The sequence below is a fragment of the Ictalurus furcatus genome, chromosome 13 (genome assembly GCF_023375685.1).
Source record: "Ictalurus furcatus strain D&B chromosome 13, Billie_1.0, whole genome shotgun sequence".
Taxonomy (NCBI): Eukaryota; Metazoa; Chordata; class Actinopteri; order Siluriformes; family Ictaluridae; genus Ictalurus; species Ictalurus furcatus.
In genome coordinates this window covers 4,071,321-4,087,368 of record NC_071267.1, presented here as the reverse complement: position 1 = coordinate 4,087,368, position 16,048 = coordinate 4,071,321, and the positions used below count along the sequence as shown (strand labels likewise).

The 16,048-nt window shown below is 39.7% G+C and overlaps 1 long non-coding RNA gene across 4 annotated transcripts; it reads right to left on the bottom strand.

Annotated features, from left to right (window-relative positions):
- Window positions 1–135: 135 nt before the first annotated feature.
- Window positions 136–7,476, bottom strand: LOC128616767 (uncharacterized). Of its 4 annotated transcripts, none has more exons than XR_008387480.1 (3): window positions 7,267–7,476; window positions 1,639–1,850; window positions 136–218 (listed from the first exon to the last, which is right to left on the bottom strand). It is a non-coding gene; the product is annotated as an uncharacterized LOC128616767 (long non-coding RNA). The 4 variants fall into 4 exon arrangements; XR_008387481.1 differs by having other exon boundaries at window positions 1,639–1,759; XR_008387479.1 differs by lacking the exon at window positions 136–218 and having other exon boundaries at window positions 631–1,850.
- Window positions 7,477–16,048: the final 8,572 nt, after the last annotated feature.

Below are 16,048 nucleotides of genomic sequence, written 5' to 3'. Positions count from 1 at the left end.
GGGCTAAGCGCTAGTTAGCTGTCTCCTCTTTAAACCATATAGCTGAAGCGCTGTTTAATGATTTAATTTAATTAAACTACATAACAGATTTATAACTACGTGTAAGGATAAGGAGAAAAACATTACTTGCCTTGAGATAGTGCCCAGCTCTGCTGCTCCTCCACTCAGATGGAGCTGTGAGAGAGAGAATGAACTCCAGCAGGAATGTGTTGTTTTCCCTGTGGGGGAGGGGCAACTCTCTCTCAGCTCCTCACCTATTACTTCACATATTTATCTTTATTATTAAAGTTAATACCTAAATCTGATGCTGGTTTCCATACGATTTTTTTATATGATATTATTATTATTATTACTTCTTGAGGTATTGATCTGAATTTTTCTGACACTTAGTGATAAGTTTCAGGCATGATCTCTGTGTCTCTATTCTCACTCACATTCAAGCGCGATATCGACCACTATCAGATCAACTTACGTATTTATTAAACGCGATTTCGACAACATTTTATCAATGAAGAGATTGCGACTTCAGAATCTTTTATTCAGGTATATAAAACAATTTTTTACACGTCATGGAAATGCCTAGATGAGGAGCCTGCAACCTTTTTTCATTTGAGAGCTATTTTTAAAAAAAAATAATTAAGTGGCTGAGAGCTACTCATGTCATACAATACTTACAATCTTTCACAAAATGCATCATAACTCAAATTAACAAACTGATATACACCTGAAGGAGTCAGAGAAGAAAACAGAATCAGAGAATACAGTTCTTTATGGAAAACAGCACACGTTGTTATAGTTGTCTACACATAACTATACGGTTGTTTACGTATATACATTAATGAAAGTCCAAACTAAATTAAACTGGAATATAAACAGCAGTAGCATTTCACATGTTTGCCTGCATTCTGAACTAAAATGTATACCACATGAATGAGAGTGCATGGTAAATGAGAAAAGTGCATGATGGGCCACAAATATGACATGAAGTGCATTCACACTTATTTACAGTTAATGAGCTGACTGACGCTGCATTGATTCCACAAGAGAGGTATATACTGGTGTGTATGCACTTAGGGTCACTCTTCTGCAGTCATTTAAATGTTCGTCTGTCAGTCTTGTTCTGAATTTAGATTTGATCACATTCAAATCAGAAAACGCTGCTTCACAAAGGTATGTACATCCAAATAAAGCAGATGCTTTGAGGGCAGATGGTGAATGTTCTTGTAGTTTTCTGGGTCTACCAGACTCCAGAAATGTTGTGAATGTTGCTGAGATTTCAGCTGGATATGATTTTGGAGATTAATAACCTCCATCTCCATCTCTACAGCATTGACAGTGAACAGTTCAGCCATGTGCTTTGAAATGTGATCAATGTCTATCTCCATGAAAGGGTTGGCAATGAATGCCACACATGGCTCAAGACTTTCAAAATCACCAAAGCTTTCCTCAAATTCCTGCCCAAGCCTGGACAGGAAGTCAGAATACTTGAGTACATCCAAAACTTTGGTTGCATTTGTGTGGCTTTCTAACATCTTTACCAATGAGGGGAAGTGTTGCAATCTTTTGTTTTTCAATTGATTAAGTTTAGCTTTAAATGCCTTCACAACACTGATCATATCACATATGGTTTTTCTTTACCTTGTAACTGAAGATTGAGCTGATTCAGTTTCTCGGTCACATCAGCCAATTATGCAAGTTCAAGCAGCCATCCAGCATCAGACAACAGGTTAGTGTCCTCCCCACTTGCTTCCATAAAAGCCTTAATTTCACACAGCAAGGAAAAAAGTGGTGAAGTACCTTACTCCTACTCAACCATCTGACTTCTGTGTGAAGGAGGAGATCGCCACACTCTGCAGAAATTTCATCAAGAAACAGTTTGAAACATCTGTGTTGCTCGAATCGAGTTGATAATCCAAACAACCGGTGTCATGACATGATCAAAACCCATAACCTTAGTGCAGATCGCCTGCTGATGAATGATGCAGTGATAGTTCAATAATTTAGGAAAGTCTGGGTCGGCCTTGTGTAGCAGTGTGACTCGTTCGTTTCATACCAACTACACTACCCCGAGAAAAATAAAAAGCAACGCCACCTGTAGCAGCGTGGCTCGTTTTACACTACAACTACACCATGGGTAGCTATGCAGCTCGTTTGTTTTGTTTCGTAAATATACCAACTACGCCACCCCGATAAAACGCGGAAAATAACCCAAATAAGGACACGCAAGTATGTTCCACTTAGAACAGGCAAGAGGCATGGGTTTTCATACAAAAATACATTTTATTTTAAAGTTAAAAAGACTGGCCAAGAATTATTTTAAAAAGAAGCAACCAACACAGTCAGGCAGTGGTCAAATAAAACAGTCACAAGAGGCAGTTAAGAATAATCATAGGAGGGCTGAGGCTTCCTGTATGAGGGGCAGGCTAGTACAACAGCACTAGCTGTACAAAAGGGAAAAGAACCCCACTAATCAGAATCATACCCACAAAATTCACTGCAAATAAACACATCAATAATAATGACCCTTAGTTAAGTAAAGCCTAAGGTGCAGCAAAGAACTCCCCCAACCTCAGGAAGCACTCAGCTCCTACAAGGAGAAAACAAAAACACACACAAAGTCAATTACAATATACTCAAAATAGACAAACAAAAGAATAAAACAAAACAAACTTACTGTCACAAAAACACAGATAACCTTGAACTCAAACTGATTACAGGTAGCAAGTTTACCAAGACTGACCAAAACCACTACTACCACATAGCAGTATCAGCATAACTGAAAGACTGTTACAACACAGCTGAATTAAAGAAAACTGATCTTAATGACAGTAACCAACAAAACAAAATAAAACCAAATCGGAGTATGAAGCAGCAACATTAAACAATCAAGCAGCAACAAAACAATCAAGCAGCAACAAAGCAATCAAGCAGCAGAACCAAACAGCAACGTGGCTCCGTGACTGAGGGGGAGGAGTTATACCGATATGACCACACCTCACTCAGCCCACCTTAATGCATGCAAAATCGAGGACCCTAAGAACAAACAGGTGTTACAACCTCAATTTGGAAAGCATGCCAGATAGTTTAGCTACCGTTATTATTTTAGACACATTATATTTGTCAAGACCCTTGACTTAGATGAAGATCAGATCACATTTTTGACAAATTTATGCAGAAAACCATGAAATTCCAAAAGGTTCACATACTTTTTCTTGCCACTGTATGTGTATATATACACACACACACACACACATACATATATATATATATATATATATATATATATATATATATATATATATATATATATATATATATTAGTATTTATGCAATCATTTTTATGGATGCACAAAAAGCACTGAATTCTACAGTCCTAGCAATCCTGGGTTGATTGGTAGAACCTGTCATTCCCCAGGGATTGGTACAAATACCAGGTTCAATTACATATTATTGTTGGTGTGACATTTAATTTGACTTTCTGAATTATCTTTTGTTTATTTTATCCATCACTGCGACACTTGAACTTGTCTACCACTCACAGGTTTTTGCAAATTATCATTTCATTAATAAATAAATTTAAAATTTATAAATTTATAAATTTAAAATAAATCCATCAATGAACTCAGTCAGCTCAGCTAACGTGATATTTGTGAATGCACACGAATAACCAAATTGATTAATTTTAAAAACATCTTATTTGAATATATTTTGATACATTGAACAAAAAATGATATAATATTATGTAAACATTTTTGCTGAAACTGGGAAAAAAATGAAACTGGAAAATATTTAAACATTTTTAAAACTTTCCTACCGACCCCCTGCAATTACACCACTGACCACTAGGGGTCCGCGGAAACTGCACTCGACAGTAGAGTACACAGTACATAGTATAGTATAGTACAGTACAAGAGTATAGTACGTCATTTTGGACACAACTTCAGTATTTACTCTCCGAAGCGTGTTTTCGGAACAGAAGTAACGTAACGATTAAATGTACCGCGCGCAGACCAACTAATCAATAATGGGATTCGTTGACAACGATTTTCATAATCGATTATTATCGATTTTGTCGATTAGTTGTTGCAGCTCTATTTAAAACACAAAAACAGAATTTATTTAATAAAAAATCATAAATGTCAACAAAGCTTATAGGGAGGACAGACACTATCCACTCATCTCTGATCACCTGCCAGCAGAATAATGACTGGAAAGATGGAAAAGGAGATTACATTAGAACCGTAACCTTTCTATACTATCGCATTCTATTCAATATGACCACTGTATATTGCAAGTTGCCTTCTCCAGCTGTCAATTTAAGTGGCAGTTGTTATATCATACACTTTCTGTCAAACTGTCAATCAAAGTAGTGTGTGCTGATTTATGGCCCTTTGTGCTTCCATGACCGCCATTTTGGTAGGGAAGCTAATTTATGACCAGTAGCAGATCGACTGTATCAGAGGTTCAATCTGGCCCCTGTGTGTCTGGGCTGTGGTGGAGGTGTGTGTGTGGTGGGGGGGCCAACAAGGGTATTTATGTTAATGAGTCTGGTTTTTAGGGGGGGTGAAATACGTCTGAAAAGCGTGTCAGTGGTTAATATTGGGTATGCGTTTGTGTTACTGTGTGGGGTTATTTCGTTTGTGTAACCACATTGTTAGAAAAAGCATGATGTTTGAATGTGTACATATATGAGTATGTATATTTGTTTGAGAAATAAATGAAAACAAATGTAGACTACGTTTTTAGGGAGCCAGGTTTGCCTTTGAGTAAAAAGTTTAGGAGTTAAAGCGTTTAAAAAAAAAAAATCTGTTTAAAAGAATCGCACATATTACGTGTCTTTCAAACACAAACCTTTAGGAGGTAAAAATGATTAAAAGAGCGGTTTAAAAAGAATTGCACATATTACATGACTTCTAATTAAAGATCCTTATGAGGTAAAAATGTTGAAGTGTTGGCTAAAAGCATTGCCCTTATTTTTTAGGTAAGTTAAGGTAAGTTTTCACGAGATGTCTTCCAATCGCTAGTAACGCAGTAATGATATTAAAACCGAATCATTTCTCACGCTCTCTCTAAACCCCGCCCATACACGCACGTTTCAGACACACTTCTCTCTCTCTCTCTCTCTCTCTCTCTCTCTCTCTAAACCCACACCCATACAAGTGTTTCACCGGCAGACAGTTTCTTTAGGCTATGTGCATCTAATTTATGACTCTACAAGTCTGTTCTGTATGTGCACCTAATTTATGACTCTTTGTGTTTTTCCTGACCAAGAGTGTTGTGGGGGAGACACTTATTTTATGACCAGGGGTCGTGGTGTAATCCTATCAGTTTGTTTATGATAATGAGTTAGTGTCTGGGGGTGTTAATGGCTTTACGAAACCCCCACAAATAGGCAAGCACTGTGTTGAAAAGCGGAGTCAGTTACGCAGAAGTTTCTAAGATCTCGGCTGTGTACCAGTGTTTGCGCTGCGTAATTTAGATGAACCAGCGGTTTCTCGTTTTAGCTCACCGCTAAAGTTTTGTTTTTATTTTGAGGAATACTTCAAAGAGAAGATGGCTGTGTATTGTAACAGTAAGTATATTATTATTATTATTATGCATTATTAAGAATGTTTATTTATAAATGAATTTATGGGTCTGCTGTAATGGTTAAACATATCTAACGCTACAGGTGATGCTGACATCGTGTCTATTCCGGACATCGTAGACGAAATCAAGTTTCTGAACAAGGCAAGCGGTACGTACATGTGTTATTATTTTATAAGTATTCGTGCCTATGTATGATGTGTTGTGTATGTGTAGAATGATTAGCCTATACTTTTTATTTTACACAAAGGATCGAACTCAGGCGGTGCGGCTCGGCGAGTCAGGTCGGATAACCCCGTGCTCGGTAAGTGTTGTAATAATTAGATATTTGACGTGACGATTAAATGTGGTTTTATGCTGTTTTCTTATTTTTTTTGTGTCTGTTTGTTTACTGCTCATGGATTGTTAAATCTTGTACACAAGATCGACGCACCAGTGTTCAAAAATCATGTTGCGGGTTCTACTGAACGGCTTGTGTCAAGGAGGCCTAGACAGAACAAGTGTAAAAGAGTTACGGTCATTCAGGTCCATGCTCCGACTGACGAATGTTTGAGAGACAGAGCTTTACTGACATCTACAACGCCTAAGCGATCAAGATCTTCCAACAACAGACGGTATGTAGAATGTGTTTTAAAAAATGAAAAAAAAGAAAGGAGTGTTTTCCCATCCTAATTCGTACTGCTTTCCTAATTCATGTTTTTCTTTTTCCAGAGTCAGTTGAGAGTGAACGTGCTGCCGCTGAACCGCACGCTATAGACTCCATTTTGAGCTGGGATCGTGAATTGTTAGAATCGTGGGACGATTGTGCATTTTCCCCGGCTCCTGGAGAAACGCGTGCCAGCGAATGTCTGACTGCAGGAGAGGACGACTCTGAGGCTCTACCTTCAAATCAAGAAGCTTATGGTCGCGAGTCGCCGGCTATTATAGACAACAACAGAGCCTTATCTAGCCTTATAACTGATACGTTCCGGGTTCAAGACCATCGAGGGGCATATTGCAGGGATTGAAAAGAGTTTTGCTGTATTCAGAGAGCGTCTGGACAGCCTTGAGAAGAAACAGCGTTTTTATAATCAATCTGTAACGGATACTTTACAACAACACACCATCATACATAAACATATAGCTACCCAGAGGCTCCTTGCTGGGGAGATTCCCCGCGTTGGCCATGACTAATATCTGACGACGGAGTTGTTACAGCAGATTGTACAATTAGTTAAAAACACCAAACTCGGGTGAGTTGTACAATACGGTTTTTATACATTTGTGTGTTTACTTGTAGTAATTACTGATTCCTATCTGTTTATGTTGTCCCCCTATCTATATAGAGGAGAAATAAGTCACAAACATGACGGTCGGTGTTACTTCCACGAGAGCTTTACTTGAATCAATTGTCAAAACTACAACAATACACACAAACAAACAGTGAACCTAAAGTGCATTAAACATTATTTAAATAAAAGTACACATAAAAATACGACTTTCATGTCCAAATTACGGCTAAACACAGGCTAGCGCTTTTCTGGTTTTCCGTACAAGGCGAGGGCGCACGCGCGCACACACACAGAGGACAAATCTTATTTATCTCTACTCAAAAACTATCAGAAGCAAAATATAAGTACGTCTCAAAATGTCAGCAAGTTAACACAGATAAAACAGGTAGGTAAAACATGCACAACATACCTATATAGAGGAGAAATAAATCACAAGCATGACGGTCGGTGTTACTTCCACGAGAGCTTTACTCGAGTGGAAAATTACCGCTTTTCCTCCAGGTATGTGGGCGGAGACTAAAGCAATCGATCCCAGAGTGCAGGATTCAGACCATCCTAATAGATGACTGATCAGCGTTATACTCACTTGAATCATCAATGTATTAACACATTCAAATGGAACAACAGCGAAAAAGAAACACTCTTTACTTTTTTAAAAAAAAAAAAACATTTGACTATTTAACTTATTACATTTACTGTGTGTGATTTTTTTTTACTAGTTTTGTTTAAATAAATAAAAAAAATCTTTTAACAATGTCAAAGCGTTGTGGTGGAACAGTTTGTAATCAGGGAGCAGTAATTAAATCTAGAAAATGCGACTACGACGGTTTTTGTTCCTTTGAACAGCCCAGTGACACAGAGACATTACAGTATTTATTTCGGACAATGGAGGATCAGAATAGATCTGAGTCTACCACTGATACGTTGTTGGAATTATTAAACATGGCTAGATCAATGGCTGACAATCAAGCAGAATCAATTCCAACTTCATCGTTAGACCATGATTCAAATTCACAACAGGTTGGGTGGGGGTCAGACAGCGAATCGTGTCGATCGTTTAATCCTTCAGAGCAAAATTTTAGGTTATCCGAATCGTCTACTGAATCTATTGTAAGAGAGGGTGGAGATGTCGGTGGTTATACGGTGGTACAGAGACTCAGATTTAATAGTTTGGAGATACGGCGTTGTATAAATGTGTGTGTGATAACTGTTCCAGACCTGGCTGCGTACACTATATTTCTGCATGATATCATGTCTGAAATAGTGTCGTTTTCCAGACTGCTGGCCGGTGATGGGGGTTTAATCAACATTACCTTGAGAGGCCCTAGTCTACTCTCTGATGTTAACACTGTCTTGTCACCTGACAACGATTACGATGTGCACGTGTTCACAAACCAGATTGAGAACATTATGCAAAGCAATTCTAACATGCGGGCTGATGACTGTCTGGATCTAAATGTGTCTATAGCTCGTGGTAAACACGGTGGTGCTTATCAAAAGATACGTGATCTAACCCATAACGAAGTAATTGCCAGAGAGGCCCTGCTTGCCTGAACTGGCTCCAGAGAGGCCCTGCTTGCCTGAACTGGAGAATCCTTGCTTGACCGATAAAGGCACAGTGGATTCTGCTCAGTGGTGGAGATACCTGCGCTGGCAGAGGCAGGTACAGGGGTGCAGAGCAGTCGCTCAGAAGCACCAGTCACTACGCCGGGGGATGGGGGAGACATGGAGATGGAGGACGAACCCATGTTTAAAGTACCGAATAAGCGGAAAAAACGAGGTAAGGGACAAGGGAGCAAACAGGCCAAAAAAGACACTAAAATAGATGAAAAAGAAACAGAAACGATGATTACATGTCAGATTCTGTTTTTAACTTTGGCTCTCAGGAAGAACAGTGAGAAGTTGTATACCGTGCTGAGGACATTGAAGAGTTCTTAAGAAGCACCAAGTGGCAAAAGAACATTGTGCTCGAAAACTATTTCCCAGATCTAAAGCAGTTTATTCATGATGTCAAACATTTTAGAAGGGAAGGAGCTTTTATTGACACAGAAATCTTTCGACTGAAGAAATTGATTACTAAAGTAAGCAAAGAAACTTCTGATGATGACCAGTAGAGTGTTTGGTGTGTTTTATATTAGAATGGGTTTTAGCATCTGCTTGTTTTATCTACACTTTGTTCTTATGACTGGGATTCATATTGCAAGTGTAAATGTTAATGGGGCAAGAGAACATGAAAAGCGTGTAAAGTTGTATGAGTTATTAAAGCAGAAGCGTATTGATGTAGCTATGTTACAAGAAACACATAGTAATGACAACAATGCTACTAACTGGATGAAGGAGTGGGGTGGGCTGGGCTGGCAATTTTAAGTCACAATACATCAATTAGTGGTGGGGTTGCCTTACTGTTTGCTCGCAATTTTATTCCCAGTTCTTATACAGTAGATGAGGTTTTAAATGGGAGGCTTTTAAAAGTAAGAGCTTTTTATGAGAATGAGAGTTTTGTTTTTATTTGTGTGTATACGCCCACCAGTGCAGTGGAGAGAATGAGTTTCTTAAATAAACTAGACAATGTCATTGCTGACTGCAACACTGCCGATATTTTAATTTTGGGTGGGGATATTAACTGCACAACAGATAATTTGGACAGGAACCATACAGAACCTCATGTAGCCTCCCGTAAACGCCTGTGAGAAATGATGGAGGCTCACAAACTAAACGATATATGGAGGAATTTAAATAAAAAACTGAGACAGTACACGTATGCCCACTCCATAGATAACAACCTCTCCCTAGCAAGACTGGATCGCTTTTATGGTTTTAAACATCAGCTGACACTTTTTACAAAATGTTTTATTGTTCCATTAGGCCTCTCTGATCACAGCATGGTGCAGTGTATCGTCAGTAAAAAGAATGTAAAACCAAAGAGTGCTAACTGGCATTTCAACACTGCACTTTTAGAGGATACTACTTTTAGAGAATCTTTTATTTATTTCTGGAATGTTTTTAAATTGGAAAAGATGGCTTTTAGTTCTGTACAACACTGGTGGGATGTGGCTAAAGCTCAAATTAAAGCATTTTGTCAACAGTACACTCTTAATGTCACAGGAGACATTGTCAGATCTCTGAGAGCCCTGGAGACTGGAATAGTGGAACTCCAGTGTTTGGAGACCACAGGAGATCGAGGGCAGATTGAAGCCCTCAAAAGTAAAAAAGCTATAATGAATGATCTGTTGGGCATTACAGCACAGGGGGCGCTGGTCCGCTCACGCTTTAAAAGTGTGATGAGATGGATGCTCCTTCTAAATTCTTTTTTGGTCTAGAGCAGAAGAATGGACAGAAAAGATTCATACATGCTGTGCGAACAGAATCAGGAGATCTTCTGTCAGATCCCATTGAAATTCGCAAGCAGACAGTTAGCTTCTACTCGAAGCTATACAGCAGTGAGCAGTCAGGGGCACAGATACTAGAGGAGACCTTCCTTAAAGACCTGCCAAAGCTCTCAGAGCATGTGGCCAGAGATATGGACGTAGAGCTAACACTAGCAGAGCTCTATGAGGCTCTCCAAGGGATGGAGAATGGAAGGGCGCCAGGCATAGACGGTCTCCCTGTAGAGTCCTACAAAGCCTTCTGGGCAGTTATAGGGCAGGATGTGCTAGAAGTGTTGTTAGACAGTGTGAAGGGAGGTGAGCTCCCATTGAGCTGCAGGAGAGCTGTCCTGACCCTCCTGCCGAAAAAGGGAGACCTGACGCACTTGAAGAACTGGCGCCCGGTCTCACTGTTGTGCACTGACTACAAGCTACTCTCAAAAGAATTGGCTTCAAGACTGACTAAGGTAATGGAGCAAATTACTCACCTTGACCAGACGTACTGTGTGCCTGGCAGGTCTATATTTGATAATGTACACTTAATTCGTGACATTTTTGGACATCTCCAGGCTATTGGGCTTAAAGACTGGTCTAATTTTTCTAGATCAGGAAAATGCTTTTGACCGGGTTGAACATGAATACTTGTGGAAGGTGCTGGAAACCTTTGGTTTCAACCCAGGTTTCATAGCCATTATCAAGACGTTGTACAGTGAAACTGACAGTGTACTGAAGGTTAATGGTGGTTTGTGTGCCCCTTTTAGAGATTACAGAGGTATTAGACAAGGCTGTTCTCTGTCAGGCATGCTGTATACTCTAGCATTTGAACCTCTTTTATGTAAACTGAGAAATCAACTTTCTGGTTTTAAAATATCTCACTCCAGTGCTTCTCTCTGTCTCGCAGCATATGCAGATGACTTAGTCATAATGCTAGGAGCACAGACTGATGTGAGTATTTTAATTGATGTTTTAAAAGATTTTGAGATTTTATCATCTGCCAAGGTCAACTGGGCCAAAGCGAAGCCATTTTAGTTGGAGAGTGGGGTGGTGGGCAGCCCACATTACCAGCTGGTTTGGTGTGGAAAAACAGTGGTTTTAAGTACTTGGGTGTTTATCTGGGCAGCACTGAGTTTTAAATAAAATTGGGAGGGTGTTTTTGAACAGGTGAAGGGCAGACTGAGCAGGTGGAAGTGGCTGGTCCCAAAAATGTCTTACATGGGACGAACGCTGGTCATCAACAACTTGGCAGCATCAACCCTGTGGCACAAGCTGGCATGTGTGGATCCGCCGCCAAACCTGCTCTCAAACATCCAGGCCGTGCTAGTGGACTTCTTCTGGGACAGACTACACTGGATCCCTCAAAGTGTCCTTCATCTGCCCAAGGAGGAGGGGGGGCAGGTGCTGGTCCACATAGCCAACAGAACTGCAACGTTTAGACTCCAGTTCATCCCAAGACTCTTCACTGGACACAGGAGTTTGGTATGGAGAGCAGCAGCCTATAGGTTGTTACACACAGTAGGAGGACTGGGGTTGGACAGAACTTTGTTTTTAATGGACACAAGAGCACTAGACTTTGCTGGATTACCATTTTTCTATCGTGGGCTTTTTAATATGGAACCTTTTTAAAAAACAAATCAAGGGGTGCAGAACACCACACTGGCTGCTGGAGGAACCCCTGGTTCATGGTGGGCGATTAGACATCTCTGGTTTGACCACTCCTTCATTATGAGTCCTGGTCTCATCAGGGATTGTGACACTCCGGCAGCTGGTGAACATCACAGGAACGGACCTGTCACGGGCAGAGGACTTACCAGCGTGCCTGGGACTACGGTCCCTACACGTTGTGAAGGAGCTCCTACATCGCTGGAGGTCCACCCTAACGTCAGAGGAGCATGCTCAGCTGATGGACAACGAAACAAGCGAGACTGGGGCTACAGAGAAAGAACCTTTTCCCCAGCTGGTCATCGCTCCAGACCTAGATGGGTGTGGGGGTCCCCTCCTGGAGTTCAGCGGTGACATGAACATTGAGACAGTGTCCGGTAAGCTTCTGTACAAAGCCTGCGTGAAAGTTTTAAATAAGAAAAAGCTGAATGGGAGAGTGGACACCCCATGGCGAATGGTTTTAATGATGATATTAAACCAGAGTGGAGGGCACTATACAAACCACCGTTAACCAAAAAATTTGCTGACCTCCAATAGAGGATTTTACATGGAATTGTTTCTGTAAATTCTTTTATCTCCATTTTAAACCCTGAGGTCACACAGGAATGTCAATTTTGTTCACAGAGAGATACTGTTTTTCATGCTTTTATACATTGCTCCAGGTTGCAGCCATTGTTTTTGTTTTTAAAAAACAACCTGAGGTCATTTTATGTGGATTTTACTTTTCAGTTTTTTATCTTTGGTTTTAAGTATATCAGAAAGAACAGATTCAAGTGTCAGCTGATCAATTCTATCTTTGGTCAGGCAAAAATGCGATATACCTGAGCAGAAAAAACAAAGTGGCACAGAACACAGACTGCGATGCCATAAAAGTTCTCTCCAGACTGATCAAATCAAGAATTTTGATTTGAACTTTTACAGGAGTATGGGAGACTTGGAGATGTTCAAGGCAGTGTGGTGTTATGAGTAGGCTCTGTGTTCTGTAGTGGAGGGAGAACTTTGTTTTACACCAGCATTAGGCTGATAATGTTCTTAACAACTATCTGTTATTGTGCTGACTTATTTATTTATTTTATTCACTTATGGTTTTTCTTTTTAATGCTCCTTTAAATATTTATTTATTGAGTCACCTTTGACTTTAATGTGTATAGTGTGACGTGTGATAAATAAAGGATCGTCAAAAGTCTCTCTCTCTCTCTCTGATAGTGTGTACATCTTATCTGAGTACACAGAAGTCTGTATATGTATATATATTCAGTATATATATATTCTGATAATTTCAGCATTAAACTAAGAATCTTTCACTGAATTCTGTGTCTGTGTGATTTCTTCCCAAGCTCGGTACTGTGAAGGTAATAGTAGCATGGGTCCAAGAATTTAATTCTGAGGCTTTACAGTTTAATGGTGTCAGAAATGGGACATATGGATGGAGATAAGTGATCTTTTATTTTCGGCATTGTTGAAGTTTGGCTTGAAAATATCACATCGTTTTAGTCTGTGATGTTTTCTGCAAACGCAGTCATCGTAGAGACTTTCACTGAAAAGTTTTTTATTTTCAAAAAAATTAACTTTTTTATTTTCTGCACGAAGAATTGTGATCTTGGCTATACCATCATCTGACCTGTGCTAGAGCAAATGTACAAAAAAAAAAAAACGCCAAACATGATGCACTGCCACCACCTAGTGGCCCCTTTTAGGCATTGCAAATTGACTTCACACACATGCCAACTGTCAGAGGTCTCAAATACTTTGTTACTGTGGACAAATTCTCCAAATGGGTAGACGCTTTCCCATACTCAAAAGAAAATGCCAACGCCGTTGTTAAAATTGTAGCCAAAGAATCCTACACTATGGTATTCCTCAGGTTATTGATTGTGATAATGGAACATCCTTTGTTTCTAAGGTAACACACAAACTTTGCAATATCTGAAGATTGATTGGCAATTCCACAACCCATATCATCCACAAAGTTCAGGGATCGTGGAAAGAAAGAATCATACCATCAAAAGGCACCTCCCTAGAGAATCCCTCCAGCAATTGGGTTGACCTTTGATTTGACATCTAATCAGAAAATGAAATGGTCTCCTTTTGAGTTCATTATGGGCAGACCATTTCCCAATCCATGGACAAAGGGTAACCCAGGTGACTATACTCATCTCTATATATCTCTCTCTTTATCCACTGAACAGCTTACTCACCCTTTCCTTGCACAAATTTATTTAATCTCGAATATAATTTTATTTAGGGTGTGTGAATGTGTGTATGTGTTTGTGTGCCCTGCGATGGATTGGCACCCTGTCCAGGGTGTACTCTGCCTTGTGCCCGATACTCCCTGGGATAGGCTACAGGTTCCCCGTGACCCTAAAAACGATTAAGCAGTATAGAAGATGGATGGATGGATGGATGGATAATTTTATTTAATTTCAGCAAATTTAAAACATTCATTTAAATTCCACAGTTGTATTTTTCTACATTCTTTCAGGTCTGGTAATTACATTTAATGTTTCCGTTCTTTTGATGCTCTATCTGCACAGTAGTATGTATAATGTCCGTCTGTGACTTTTAAGCTTAAGCTTGGCATACGAAATTGGCAGACAGATCTGTAGAATCACGAGATTGGGAAAGAACAAGAGAGTAACTGTGAGACAGGTTGAGGAGGATGTGTGTTGTTGTTCCCTGTATTGAACAGCAATAGTTGTTCAATACGCTAGTTTTGAAAGTGTTCTTGAAATAAACTGACCTTATACCTTCATCAAAACACACATGTGGACCTTCTGTGTAACACTGACGCAGTTCTCCTTAAAAGTCTGAATCCACGAAAGATTGGGGAAGCAGCCTTCAGCCCTCCTACATGTGTGGTGGCTGTTACCCACACTGCTGTCCTGATGAATTCACAACCCCAGTGGATTCATACCAGCCATATCAAGCACTGCCCATCTGTGACGAGAGACAATACTGCTATCAAGTAGTCCTTAGGAGGCCTCTTCTCATCTCACCTTAACACATACACATATAGCATTATATTGTATTAGAAACACACACATGAACTCTATCTTCTACTCTGCCAAAGCTTTACTCCTTTCATACAACTGTTTAGCATCCACACTCATCTTCAGTTGACCTTTGCACCTGAAAACACATCAGAACACAGGCTATTGTTAACAAATACAAGTGCGATATTAACTGCAACATTGCTTGCCTCCTGGGAACAAGGCTCTGATTATATATACACATCGCTTAACTCAGTGAATTAACACTTTGCTATGCCCTTTATATTGACCCGACCCTTTGTAAATGCGTGGCCATAGAGGTGACGGTCGTTTAAGGGAACGGATGACTTGGGGCAGGTGCACATGCACAGGTTCCCGTTGAGAACTAAGAGGACACAGATAAGTTCCACATAACTTAGGCATGCTCTCTGTCTGTTCTCTCTGTTCTCTGTTTTCATTTGAGAGCTATTTTTTTTTAAATAAAGTGGCGGACAGCGACTATGGTCATACAATATTTACAATCTTTCACAAAATGAATCATAACTTTCGAATTAACAAACTGATTTACACCTGAAGGAGTCAGAGAAGAAAACAGAATCAGAGAATACAGTTCTTTATGGAAAACAGCACACGTTGTTACAGTTGTCTACACGTAACTATACGGTTGTTTACGTATATACATTAATGAAAGTCCAAACTAAATTAAACTGGAATATAAACAGCAGTAGCATTTCACATGTTTGCCTGCATTCTTAACTAAAATGTATACCACATGAATGAGAGTGCATGGTAAATGAGAAAAGTGCATGATGGGCCACAAGTATGACATGAAGCACATTCACACTTATTTACAGTTAATGAGCTGACTGACACTGCATTGATTCCACAAGAGAGGTATATGCTGGTGTGTATGCACTTAGGTTCACTCTTATGCAATCATTTAAATGTTCATCTGTCAGTCTTGTTCTGAATTTAGATTTGATCTCATTCAAATCAGAAAACGCTGCTTCACAAAGGTATGTACATCCAAATAAAGCAGATGCTTTGAGGGCAGCTTGGTGAATGATCTTGTAGTTTTCTGGGTCTACCAGACTAGTTAAAATGACAGTTTTGCTTTAAATGCCTTCACAGCACTGATCATATCACATATGGTTTTTCTTTACCTTGCAAATGAAGA